Consider the following 13,988-nt stretch of genomic DNA (forward strand, 5'->3'; position numbering starts at 1 on the left):
ATACCAGAAATAGGAACGTTCCTATATTATTGATTTACGTAAATATCGATACCTTTCGTTAACAAGTATTTGTAACATTTGCGTATTCTGTAATGTTGTACAATATAGTGCCAGCCCACTGTAGAAGACAGAGGGAAGATGGCGTTGGATGACTTGCACTTCCAGCATGGAACCTGGGTGATGCGGTTGTCAAGAGTCACGTAAATTTATGAGGCACCGACTGGCCGAAAGACAAGGCAGCAGACCAGAGCTGGCAAATTAGTCGCGGAGGGGAGGCCACCAGGAGCAGACTATGTCGATTGTATCTCCTGCTCCTTACAGTATTTGTTGAATGTCTTGCACTAAAAGTAGAATCGGTATCGGTGGCCTTGTTGATTAACAGATCGGACGTGGCTGTCGTTAATTACTGTCAGTCTTAATGTTTGTATGTGCATATTCGAGATCTGTTATTCCGAGTTCTTGTTTGGGGTCGTTAATAGGTAACGAATGAAGTGTAATGCTCCGTGAATGTGATGACGACGCTACAGTATACACTGATCAGCCAGAACATCATGACCACCTACCCAATAGCTTGTATGTCCACCCCTGCCAAGGATAACAGTGGCGACGCGTCGTGGCTTGGGAGCAAAGATGTCTTGGCAGGTCGCTGGAGGAAACGGGAAGAAACTGGCACCACAACTACACAAAAAAGTTGCCTAATTCCTGTCAATTCCGGGGAGGGGGAGCATGAGCTCTGACGCCACGTTCAATCACATCCCAGATGTGTTCGATCGGTTTCAGATCTCGTGAGTTGGGGGGCCAGCACATCAATCGGAACTCGCTACTGTGTTCCCCGAACCAATTCATCACGCTGTTGGCCTTGTGACGAGACGCATTGTCTTGCTGAAAAATGCCACTGCCGCCGGGAAACAAGATCGTCATGATTTTCTGCAACCAGTGCACGACAGTGCTTGCCTTGAACGAGCTCCGTTGCACCCGTGGATGCCCTTGTGAATGTTCCCTAGAGCATAATGTAGCCGCCACCAGCTTGTCTCCACCCGCGATACAGACGTCAAGGAGCTTTTCCCCTGGAAGACGACGGATCCGCACCGTCCCATCGGTATGATGAAGAAGGTATTGGAATTCATCGGACCATTCAACGCTCTTCCCCTGCGCCAACGTTCAGCGTCGATGGTCACTTGCCCATTTCACTCGTAGCTGCCAGTCTCGTGGTACACACACGTAGGACGTCGGCTGCGGAGGCCATTCGTTAGGAGTGTTCGGTGCATTCTGTGATCAAACATACTTGAGCTCTGATGTTAGTTCCACCATAGTTCGCCGCCTTTCCTGTTTTATCTGTCCGCCCAGCCTACGACGTGAGACATCTGTAATGAGGAATGGCCTCCCAACCCCACGACGTCTGGACGTGGTTTCACCTTCGTTTCTCCAAGTGTCGAAGACTCTCACCACAGCACTCCTCGAACACCCGACAAGTCACGCAGTTTCCGAAATGCTCTTGCCGAATCTCCGTGCCATCAGAATCTGCTCTCGGTCATAGATCGCGCTCCTTTCGAATGCTGCACACGGACAGCACGATCACTGATACTGCATGCACCGTGCGTGTGTCTGACTAGTTCCTCGTGCCGGCCGGTGTGGCCGAGCGGTTCTAGGCGCTACAGTCTGGAACCGAGCGACCGTTACGGTCGCAGGTTCAAATCCTGCCTCGGGCACGGATGTGTGTGATGTCCTTAGGTTACTTTAAGTAGTTCTAAGTTCTAGGGGACTGATGACCTCAGAAGTTAAGTCCCATAGTGGCCAGAGCCATTTGAACCAATTTAGTTCTTCGTCAGGTGACTCTGCTATCGGCTGGACGGTTTTATAACGAGAGTATGTCGATCGTCACAATGTTTTGGCTGATCAGTGTGATTAGATAACTATACATCATCCCTTTTTAAACCGTTGTACGCTCTTTACTGTCATAATCAATAGTTGAGGATTGCCTTCATAATTCACCATTGAAGTTATACCTCCGCCTTCAGATCGCACGAGCCCACGACCAGCATTTCCACTGCAGTGAAAGGGTCATCATCTGAAAGGAGCAAGTTAGTGCATTTCAGGTCAACAACCGCGAGATGTGAAGGACTTCTGTATCTCCAACGACGATCTCGCCGTGTACAGTCTCTCAGGTACGAATCTGGTTGCCAAAACAAGGGGAGTACTGTATATTTGTTAAACTCATAGTACCGCAAGAAATATCAAGGGACTTTAAAAAGTAACTTATTCGTCATTACTAAAACAGGCCAAGTAACTTTTACTGAACGTTGCACTACACTTGAAAGTGACACAGATATGTGACGCTATTGTTTGAACATAGTCAGCAAGTCTTTGTTAACAATGGTAGAAACGCTCAACCAATCATTCAGTTCATCGACGATAGAAATCCGCTCCTTGGTCACGCAACCATTCGAGAACCACTGTGCGAACATCCTCATCATTGGCAAATGTCCTTCCACCCCAAATGTTCTTTCAGCCTCCTGGAAAGATGGGAATCTCATGCTGCGAGACCTGGACTACCCTATCAGCATCAAATGGTTCAAATGGCTCTGAGCACTATGGGACTTAACAGCTGTGGTCATCAGTCCCCTAGAACTTAGAACTACTTAAACCTAACTAACCTAAGGACATCACACACATCCATACCCGAGGCAGGATTCGAACCTGCGATCGTAGCGGCCGTGCGGTTCCAGACTGAAGTGCCTAGAACCGCTCGGCCACCAGCGGCCGGCCTATCAGCATCACCCAAGTCTGTGCGGCCTTAGCCAAACTGTTGGCATCATTCCACTCCAGCTGGGCGCAACGTTGCATCTGGTTCAAATATCGCCAGAGTATCACTGCGAATCTCTGTGAAATTCACCATTTCTCACTACAAGAACCATACTGTCTCATGTGCTTCAAACGTTTCCATTTGCCACGCAATGGCGGTCGCACATTGTGATGCATGTGCTATAAGTATCGCAGCAGAACTGCTTCTGCAGGAAACCCGGAAAGATGTACTGTACTCTCTGCTGACAATGTACCACCCTGTTGCGTCAATTGTCTTAGCATGGAACGACATATGTAACTTTCTTTGTGATGTCCTTACGCGTCAGAGTGTTGGTTATGAGATGGTATCGGGGTATAACTTTCTAGTCTTTAAAAATTGCTTTTTCTAAACCGGTGCTTTTGTGATAATTAAAAGTTTGGATTGACGTTGTGTAATAATGGCACGTATAGGTAGCATAAAATTTATATGAAGATTTACATCTTGTTACAAGATCTATCTGATTTACTGCGTACTTTTGTGTTTCATTTTCTACTCAAGTTGGTTCTTGAAAACACAGTAGCACATAAAGCAGCATGTCTTCAGTGTGCCAAATAACACAGCTACTGAAAGGGCTTAGTGTGACCCGAAAATTCTCGATTTCACCTCTTTTCTAATGATACAAGGTGTCTAACGACCCAATGACACGCTCAACCCACAGTGTGTGGAGTGTGTAGTTAGGACTGGAGGTCATTTTGCGATGTTATGAAGGTGTTTTTCGTACCACGACCTAGATTCCACTCACTCAAGCTACCGTGAACATACACCAGGATGTTTATTTCAATATTCTCCGTGACTAAGTCTTGTCCTTTCTTTTCCTTCTTCATGATGAGCCTGCTATTCACACTCCCTTCTTCTAAGGTGACACTACCCATCTTCATAGGGTTGAACGAATATGTTCTTGGTTTGGCAAACACTCAGGTACTCTCACATACCTCTTCTCACCAGCTAAATAATACAATGAATTATGCCACAGAAAAAGTCTCGTACTGTTTTGAACAACAGGTGACACCTGGCAAACAGCATCCTCGAAATTCGCCCGCTCTACGAGATCTGATCGTCAATGAGTGGCTTCATCTGGTTAAAGAACTTGTTGAAGCTCTTCCTCCCCGAATTGAAGCCTTTATCAAATTCAGGTGCAGTGGTACAGGGTATTGGAGTGAAAACTTCTTGCGGTGATTAAATTGTTTATTTACGATGATCTACTATTATTGTTCACCTTCCCTTTTTCCATTTTCCTCTTTTGCCAATCTTGCCCAAAATTTGGACAGGAACTACCACAGAGTGGGGCCTACCTGCAGAAATCGATGCATTTTGACAGCGGTAGCGTGGTTACGGGCCCTGTGCCCTGCACGGTCAGCAAAGCGCTGACGGGACACAGCCAGCTGCCGCAACAGCTCCGTCACGCGAGTCCCGTCCAGCGAAAACGAGAACATCTGCACAGTAACAGTAAGCGCGAGACAGTTAACGAAGACACACTATTCCACACCTCGCTCCTGCTTTTGCTGGTGGAAAATATAATGGAAAATGAAACACATATTATTTATTTATCTCTGTATATTCTCTGCAGACCGAGTTCCCGGGTTCGATTCCCGGCGGGGTCACGGATTTTCTCTGCCTCGTGATGGCTGGGTGTTGTGTGCTGTTCTTAGGTTAGTTAGGTTTAAGTAGTTCTAAGTTCTAGGGGACTGATGACCATAGATGTTAAGTCCCATAGTGCTCAGAGCCATTTGAACCATTCTCTGCAGATACGTGAACTCGAGACACTGTAGCTTGCGTTCCATATCTTCTTCTCCACCTCTACAAGAAACATTTCAAAATATTAAGAAATTCCCTTCCTTTCCCTTACGGAACATCTACGGATTTCCGTCTCTTTCATTAAATTTTACTTAATCACATAAACCTTTCCTCCTGACTTCCAATCATTGGAAGCTGACGTGTATCTACAGCCCCAATCTCGCACATATACACTTTCCACATCCTCTTCAAAAGAAATTTTAATCTGCTCCCATATCCGACCATGAAATCTTCCTAGAGTTACAGCCACCCTCCAAGATTTATCAGAATCCCTATTCTCCTCTCATTGCGTGTACTGTTCTTCTCCTCACTCCTCCCATTCTTTCCAGAAGACAACTCACTTCTTTTCGCATTTCAAGGCATCAATAACTAGCCCATATCGTACTCCATCACTGGACTCGCATTGGGGAGGACGGCGGTTCATTGCCGAATCCGGCCATCCTAATTTCGGTTTTCCGTGTTTTCCCTAGATCACTTCAGGCAAATGCTGGGATGGTTCCTTTGAAAGGACACGGCCGAGTTCCTTCCCCATCCTTCCCTAACCCGAGCTTGTGCTCCGTCTCTAATAACCTCGTTGTCGATGGGACTTTAAACACCAATCTCCTCCTCCTCACACTTCACATCAAAATCTATAAAATCACACCCTTCATCCATCCTTATTATATGGTAGTTCTCATAACAATCACTTGCATCCACAACAATATAAAGTTGTGAAATGAGCATATAACACAAAAGTTTCGTTATTTTTCTCCTAATATATCATCAAAAAATCGCTTTCCACTCAACTGAGAACAAAAAATTCTATTTTCAGTTAACATTAAAAAATAGCAAACTGTTATTGCTGTTGTCAAAAATATTTCATACTAACTCTCAACCTTAAACCAACCTGGCCACTGGCTACTCAACCTACAAAACATCCAATAGAAGGCCTAGACAGAAACAACTAACACAAATAAATGTCCGCACATCACCCTTGCTTCCTTACCTGCCTCCTCCACAGTCACCCGTTCTCCTCTCCGCGAATTTCGTCTACATACCTCCTCCGAGAAAATTCTCGATCTCTCTCCAAACTCTTCAACGTCGTGCCATCAACATCACTTTTTCATCTGCTCCCACATGAATCATTCAACAGCTCTTCATATTTGGTTCTCTCACCTTGCCTACAGTGAACACATGTGCACTACATATCTCTCAAATTCAAGTAACACATCTACCGCCTCACTTATTTCCAGTGATGATAAGCTGTCATTCGTACACCAACGCATAGCCCTCATGCAATGCTCTCCTAATACAGCTTCAACAGATTAATTAAGGAACGGCCTTGCAAAGTTGGTAACACCGGTTCCCGCACGCTCACCGAAGTTAAGTAATGTGGGGCCCGGCTAGAACTTGGATGGGTGACCGTCCGGGGAAAACCGTGTGTTCGCGGTATTCAGGACACACAAGTCGCCGAAGTGGCGTCCAATTGAAAGACTTGCCCAACAGCTTAGCGCCACACTACATTTATATATTTAACAGAGACATTCTGTCAGATGACTAAACGGTCCATGTCACGAAATTCTTTTGTTACATGTCACACTTCCTTATCGTTTCTAAAATAAGGACTGCCTATCTTCCCTTACCATTCCGTTCCTCGCCATGACGTTTGCCCAGCCTTCTTACCAGACCCACGTTCATTTATCACACGTATTACGTTTTCCTTCCAGAACTGCTGAAATCAGTAAATCCTGTGAACTGCGCTCGACGACGTGGTCGTCACAAGACTACAACCTTATCTAACACATTGCGCTACTCGGAACAACAGCCTATTCTTTTAGCAGGTCAGCTACAGTTTACAATATAGATTATTAAAAAAAGACTTCATCACCTACTTACCTGGAAAGGAATATGGCAATAGGTTAAGGGGGAACGACACTGTGACGGGCGAAAATATTGCACTAATTCAGGGTTTTTTTTATCGTACAGGAATGTAATACACAAATGGGGTTAGCTGCAATGAATAACGCATACATTGAAGTTTTAATTGATGTTTTTCTATTGAAAATTAATAATATTTTCACTGTGTAGTTGGGATTTTCCCGAGGGACCTCTGAAAGGAGGTAGATCGACGGTTATCGCTGTAACTCCGGTTGTAGTTATCTGAAGCATGAAATTAACATATCACCCTGATCCTTATAGATGTAATTTTAGTTCATCATAGAGATCTGTAAAATAAAAATAGGGTGAAATTACAAAGATTTGTAAAAACGACCATTTTTGGCGCCTCTTTTTTCGCCGACAAAAATACTAAAATCGGCTACCTTGAATTGAAGAGAATTCAGTTTGCTTCAAGAGAGACGAAGAACCATTAAAATTATCTGAAAATTGCAGCGTGGGCGACGACAACCTTGGCGAAAAAACATGGTTTTGAGAAAAACGCGATTAAAGTTTGACTAGTATTTATCACATAAAAAAGGGACAAAGCTTGAAACTTACGGGATATCATCGATGCCTCGTCCATAATATGCACTCCGTCTTCAGGCCACAAGTGGCCCACCGGGACCATTCAAGCGCCATGTCTTCCTCACTGAAGATGCGGATAGGAGGGGCATGTGGTCAGCACACCGCGCTCCCGGTCGTTACGATGGTTTTCTTTGACCAGAGCCGCTACTATTCGGTCGAGTAGCTCCTCAATTGGCATCACGAGACTGAGTGCACCCCGAAAATTGGCAACAGCGCCTGTCGGCCCGGATGGCCACCCATCCAAGTGCCGGCCACGCCCGACAGTGCTTAACTACGATGATCTGACGGGAACCGGCGTATCCACTGCGGCAAGGTCGTTGTCCTCGTCCATAATGACAGGTAGGATTGTTAGAGGAGATAGAGATCCAACGAAGAGCGGCGCATTGCGTCGCGGGATCGTTTAGCTGGCGAGAGAGCGTTACGGAGATGCTAAACAAACTCCATTGGCAGGTGTTACAAGAGAGGCGCTGTGCATCACGGAGAGATTTACTATTGAGATTTCGGGACAGCACTTTCCAGGAGGAGTCGGACAACATATGACTTCCACCCAAATACATCTCGCGTATTGACCATGAGGAGAAAAGTTGAGAAATTAGAGCCAATACAGAGGCTTGCCGTCAGTCATTCTTCCCACGTACTTTCGCGAGTGGAAGAGGGTTGGAGGGATCAGATAGTGGTACCGAAAGTACCCTCCGCCACGCACAATTAAATGGCTTGTGGGGTATGATGCAGATGTAGATGTATCGCCCCGGCTAGTGGATGGCCATTTTCTGCTACTTTCACCTGAAAATCCCTCATTTTCGTCCTCAAAGCCAGTTTCGTCACTGAGAGCATCGCCGCTGGCGCCTCTGTCTTCACGGATTCGGCGCATTTCATCGCCGATTTTGATTTGAAGGGTGTTTGTAACGTGCATTAATGCAGTATGGCCTACATTGAATAAACATATTGCCAAATTTGAAGCAATGTTGACAATTTGGCTTCGGCTGGATGTTATGTTTCGAGCTTATCGCCAAATGAGACTATTGTCACTTTCGTTCACGTTTTGAGTGCATTGGCGGCCTGTGAAGATGCGGCTGGTAGAGATTGAGGGAATTTTGATGGCACACCACGAGCACCCTGCATTCTCGTATGTTACTTCTCAGGCCACAGTACTGTGGTGAATTTTTCAACACGACAACGCTCGTCCACACACGGCACATATTTCTATGATGTGTCTACGCGATGTTGATGTACTATCGCAACCAGCAAGATTCCCAGATCTCTCCCCAATAGAAAACTTGTGGGACCACCTCGGACGTCCCAGTTGCCAATGTCCAGGATATCAAGGAAACAAGCAGCTTGCTGCAGGACAGGATACAAATACAAGCAATAGTCTAATGGTATCTTGTTGAAAGGTTCACAGAGAAGGTAGGGCTCAAACACTGGCTTTAACGTATCAGGAATGTAAACGGCTAGTGTCCAGATTACCAGCTGTGCTTGTGAGAAGTGTCCAAGTTGTGTACCCAATGAAACCCCATACCATCCTAGCAAGTGCTGGGCTCGTATGACATGCTGAATGTAGTATGTCAACGTCTGTTCTCCTCCGAGTTTCCACACACGGATACGTCCATCGCAGTGCTGTACATGGAACAGCAACGCGTCTGAAAAGACGACGTGATGACACGCCTGTGTCCACAGTGGTCGTTGGACACAGTTGGTGGCGCGCCCTCTCTGCTGCCGTGTCGAGGGAAGACGCAACAATACTCGCCGAGGTGACACTCCGTGGTACTCTAGACGCACTGCCCATGTGGATGCTTGTGTCGCTAAAAACAAGCCTAGTTTTTGACTCAACGTACAGGTACGTGACATGGCTGTACCATCCCGCAAGGCGGAGTAACAACACAGGATGATGCAGCTAAGACACTCCACCCCAAATATGAAGGTAGTTCGGTATGTCTAGTACTTTTCCGTAAAAGAATGGAACGTTTTTATTGTGCCTTAGCGGTTGGTAAGCTTGATTACTCCAAGGATCTTATAAAGTGTTTCAGCAATGTACAGGGTACAATTCATTGCTGACAGCTGTCTGAATTGGTCAGTGTGTCGATTGCAATTGAAAACTGAGAAAACCGAGATTACTACTGTTATTAAACATTTTCATTTGAGGGGTTGGACTGGCGCACAGATGGAAATAGAACTGGATGAAGTTCATACGGTCTCTGCACTATAATTAGAGATCATTTACTTCCGGATTAATGAATTCAAACATCGTCGGACAAGCACCGAAGACGAAATGGAGTCCCCATCCAATCGAGGTCACCACAAAGAAACCGTAGACGAAATCTATGACATAGTAATGCAAGACCACCAAATAAAAATTAGTGAGTTTACTGACACTGTAGGTATCTCAGCTGAGCGAGCAGATAATATCCTGTAGTGAGAAGTGGCTGTGAAGAAGCCATGTCTGAGGTGAGTGCCGAGATTGCACATTGCCTGGTGATGTTTCATCGCAATCCGCAAGACTTTTTGCACCCATTAGTGACTGCTGCTGAAAACGTAATTCTTCATTAGACACCAAGAGTCAAAGCGGCAGTCAAAACAAAGGACAAAGGCTGGTGAAAATGCTCTAAAGAAGGCAAAGATTATATTGCCAGCTAGTAAGGCGATGGCCATTGTTTTTTGGGATTCCCAGGGAATAATCCTCACACATTATTTAGAAAAAGACAGGACCTTAATTGGGCCCTATCATGCTTCATTATTGGATCGTTTGACGCATTGACTGCAAAAAAAGACCGAGGTTGGCACGAAAAAAAGTGCTCTTTCACCAGGATAATGTTCCTTTCGACACTTCACCGATAACAATGGCGAAAGTGCATGAATTGAGTTTTGAATTGGCTCCTCATACACCCTATTCACCAGACTTAGGCCCAAATAACTTCTTCCTGTTCCCTAACTTGTGGACAGAATCTTGTGGTTTGACAGAATCTATTTTCCCGATGGACTGAAAAAGCTGCGAGATCACTGATCCAAGGGTATATCCGTCAACGGAGACTGTGTCAAGAAATGAGGTGAGGTGTTTACGAAATATTTTTTCTTGTTTTTTTTTTTTTAGTAGACCTATCAAATCACTCTCGTTTATCCTAAATGAATAAACATACCGAGATGCAGTTTTCGCCAAGTTATAGCGGACAATATAGCCAATTTCCTGACGTTATCAAGTAATTCTTATCGATTATGGTTGCCGAATTACAACTCCGTCTTTGTTTTTATCTAATGGAACTACACACTTTTTTCTGCGTTATTTGAAAGAAGCTTGTAAGAGAACTTCAACGACATAACGTATGTGGGACTTGCTCAAATAACATCAACGAAACAGCACTGCAAAACACCGTCCCGCCGTCAGCAGATGCGGTTCCACAAACAAACGTCTGGCTAATTATACGAAATGTAAGCAAATACGTTAGTCACTCATAGTTCTTGTGTTTAGCTGTGTTCTTTAAGTCCACTATCCTATGTTTTGGAATCAGACAAAACATTCTTGTGAAGCTACTGAGACATTCACACTGTATACAGACGAAAAAGTGAATATCGCTAATGGCAAATTTCACCGAACTGTTACAGCAGCGGTGCGGTTGTGTACTGAAGAGTGTCCATATCGTGACAAACACTCACAATCTGTCTTTGATAGTAATATAAAACAAGTTCTAGAAGCTGGGAGTGCCGAGAATAAAACACGCCAAGGAGCAAGAAGAGCAACTGATGAAAGAAAGGAAATTAACATTTTAGCAGCGGTAACACACAATGCAGATGTCACTATGTCACTGAGAGGCATCTCGGAACTACGAGAGGGAGTGTTGTATGAACATTACACTCCATCGCATTTCGTCGTCTTCATATTTCGCCACGTCTACAGCTTCCAGGCAACTACTTCAATAACTTCTTATAGTTATCCGAATGTTATCTACGAAAAGTACAAAGAGATGCAGTACGTGTATAAAAATTTTGTTTAAGGAAGAAGCATCATTTTCATGCCATTGTGCACTGGTTGCTCTGGGGAGAACAACATTTATCCACATGGAATTACGGACAGTGGAATGAATTAAGACATTTATGATCCTTGAACGACGTAAAAATGTACATAAAAATGTACATAATACGCAATTATGGTTCAACGTAATTGTATTTAAAAATAATATCGATTTATTATGTATATTATTGTTTTTTCTATGTTAAAAATATTAATGTTTTTATGTACTATTCTGGTCTTGACCTTGGAAGTGGATGGACGTGGGAGAAAATGGTTCAAATGGCTCTGAGCACTATGCGACTTAACTTCTGAGGTCATCAGTCGCCTAGAACTTAGAACTAATTAAACCTAACTAACCTAAGGACATCACACACATCCATACCCGAGGCAGGATTCGAACCTGCAACCGTAGCGGTCGCCCGGTTCCAGACTGTAGCGCCTAGAACCGCAAGGCCACTTCGGCCGGCGGACGCGGGAGACATTGCGTGTGTATTACGTCGCATTTTTGTTAAATATATGTGTTTATTTGCACTTAAAACTTTTTTTATGTATTTTTGGCATCCCTGCATGTTTTTTTTTAGAATATCAGAACGCACAATACAGCGATAGCCTATGAGTCATTGTTGACGGCCATTTGCGCGGTCGCAACGTCTTATTTGAAAATTACCAATATTAAAGAGCAAAGAGTCGCGGCAATAGCTTACAAAACTTGAATTTTTACTATGTTATTTAACTTCAATGTGATTTTGATTTACTTGCAAAGATGGATAGTAATTTTCATTACATTTCCGTGGTTGCCGCATAACGGCTATCTTTTATCTCAGCTACGTTAATTCACAGAAATTAACTTACTCCCAAATGATCAATAATAAATATACCACACAATAATATTTATGCGCAAACCCATGCCATTAAAGCAGTCTTAATTTCAATGAAATTACAATGCAAAAGAACCTGAGATGTTTTGTTAACAAACGAGTTGGTACGGTGCTTTACACCGCTCTTTATGTTTTTCATATTGTGAGAATTAAACCTTCAAATAATATTTCCATAAAAAGACTGTGTAATTTTGCCACGATATGTTGTGTTGTCACTTTAGTGTGTGTTGCGTCATTTGATGTGTATTTATACGGATATGTGCCTACAAATCATACAGTTTAATGAACTGCACATGTACACTCAATTAAAGCACGCCACTTGTCGTACAGAACGGAACACAACAACATACATATTAAAAAAACACAAGTGACAAGTGAATCTTCGTAATATGCACTGATTGTCAGTTAAAAAGTTCGCTGACTCAGTAGATAAAAACATCGCTCTTGGTCTATCAAAGCCTGGTGGGATTTTTTCAAGACCCGCGTAATTGATCACTATGTTATTGATAAGAACATAAATACAGTCATGTATATCGATGTGTAAGATATCATTGTGGTACCATCATGACGGCTGTCCCTTCCATTACGCACATGTTGACAGATCCTCTTAGGAGTACATTTGGAGAGCATTGGCACTACAGTTCAGGAGAAACAAAATGATCTGCACACTCACCGAGCGCAACACATCTATAGTTTTATCTGTGGCGAAAATTAAAACAAGATTCGGAAACACCGACGACCCCCGAATGCTTGAAATGCCCTATAAAACGGGCCTGTGCTACCGTTAACTCCAAGTGAATTTCAACGTGCGGTATAGTTTCCCCAGAATCGCTTTATACCGTGTAGCAATGCTCGAGGTCAACATTCCGAGCACTTAGTATGACAGCCGCGATAATAAACACGAGAACCGTACATTAATTATATATTCGCTTATATTTGGTATGAACCAGGCGCTTGTGCAATCTCGTCTCCTGACAGCGGGCAGTGTTTTTCGTATCTTGGTACTATTTGAACAAGTTCCATAAATGTTATGTCATTAAAGTTCTCTTAAAAGCTTCTTTCAAATGCGACTGAAAAATTATAAATCTACATTACAAAACAAAACAGAAAAGGAAGGAAAGCCCTCGTCGTGAGTTGACGACTACAAACGATAAACGTTAGTTTCGAACGTTAGATAATTCGAGATATTTTCCGCTGTAATTTGGCGAAAGCGGCTCGACACATTTATTCAGTCTGGATATATTTAGGATGACCTGTCCTGGCGGCCTTATCCTGCATATCTGTCCTCACGGGCGCTAGTTGTGTGGCTCCCTTAAGATTCTGCATGGGTCTGTTAACTGCCCTCTTGAAGCCATCGATTCCATATTCGCACTACAATTGTGGGATCCCGATCAACCCGAGCAGCAACATCGACGAAGTATGAACTACAGACTCGACAGTCCACAATCCTGCCGCTATCGACCTCCGATATATGCAACCAGTCATTTCTCTTTCTTACACAACGCGTAACGCAATCTTCTCGCAAACACCCAACATTCAAATTCGATTTCTGATTGAGAAAACAGCTGCTTTAAGTTTCCTCATATAGGGTGTAGATCCTACATTTTGTGCAGGTAAGATGAAAAGCTAATCATTTGCATATCTAAGAATCTACTACACTTCATATTGATGTGACGTCCCTTGTACTCCACTTCCTTGGCGCCACACTTTCAGTGATTATCAGTGTAGATTCGTGCGAAGTGTGAAACGAAAACTGACCCTGACATCTAACTACGAAACATCTTCAAGCAGTAGTGGTGGGTTGTCTGACGCGCCCAGTGGCTAGCTTCAACGGACTAACGGATCATTGTGAGCATCCGAAGCGATTTTTAGACATCAGTGTGCGACCGTCTGACTTTCGTTCCGTTGTAACTGCCGATACTGCCGTTTTTACCTACGGCTGTCTTCGGCACTGTAGAGCTTGATTGAT

Source organism: Schistocerca americana, chromosome 8, assembly GCF_021461395.2.
Source record: "Schistocerca americana isolate TAMUIC-IGC-003095 chromosome 8, iqSchAmer2.1, whole genome shotgun sequence".
Classification (NCBI taxonomy): Eukaryota; Metazoa; Arthropoda; class Insecta; order Orthoptera; family Acrididae; genus Schistocerca; species Schistocerca americana.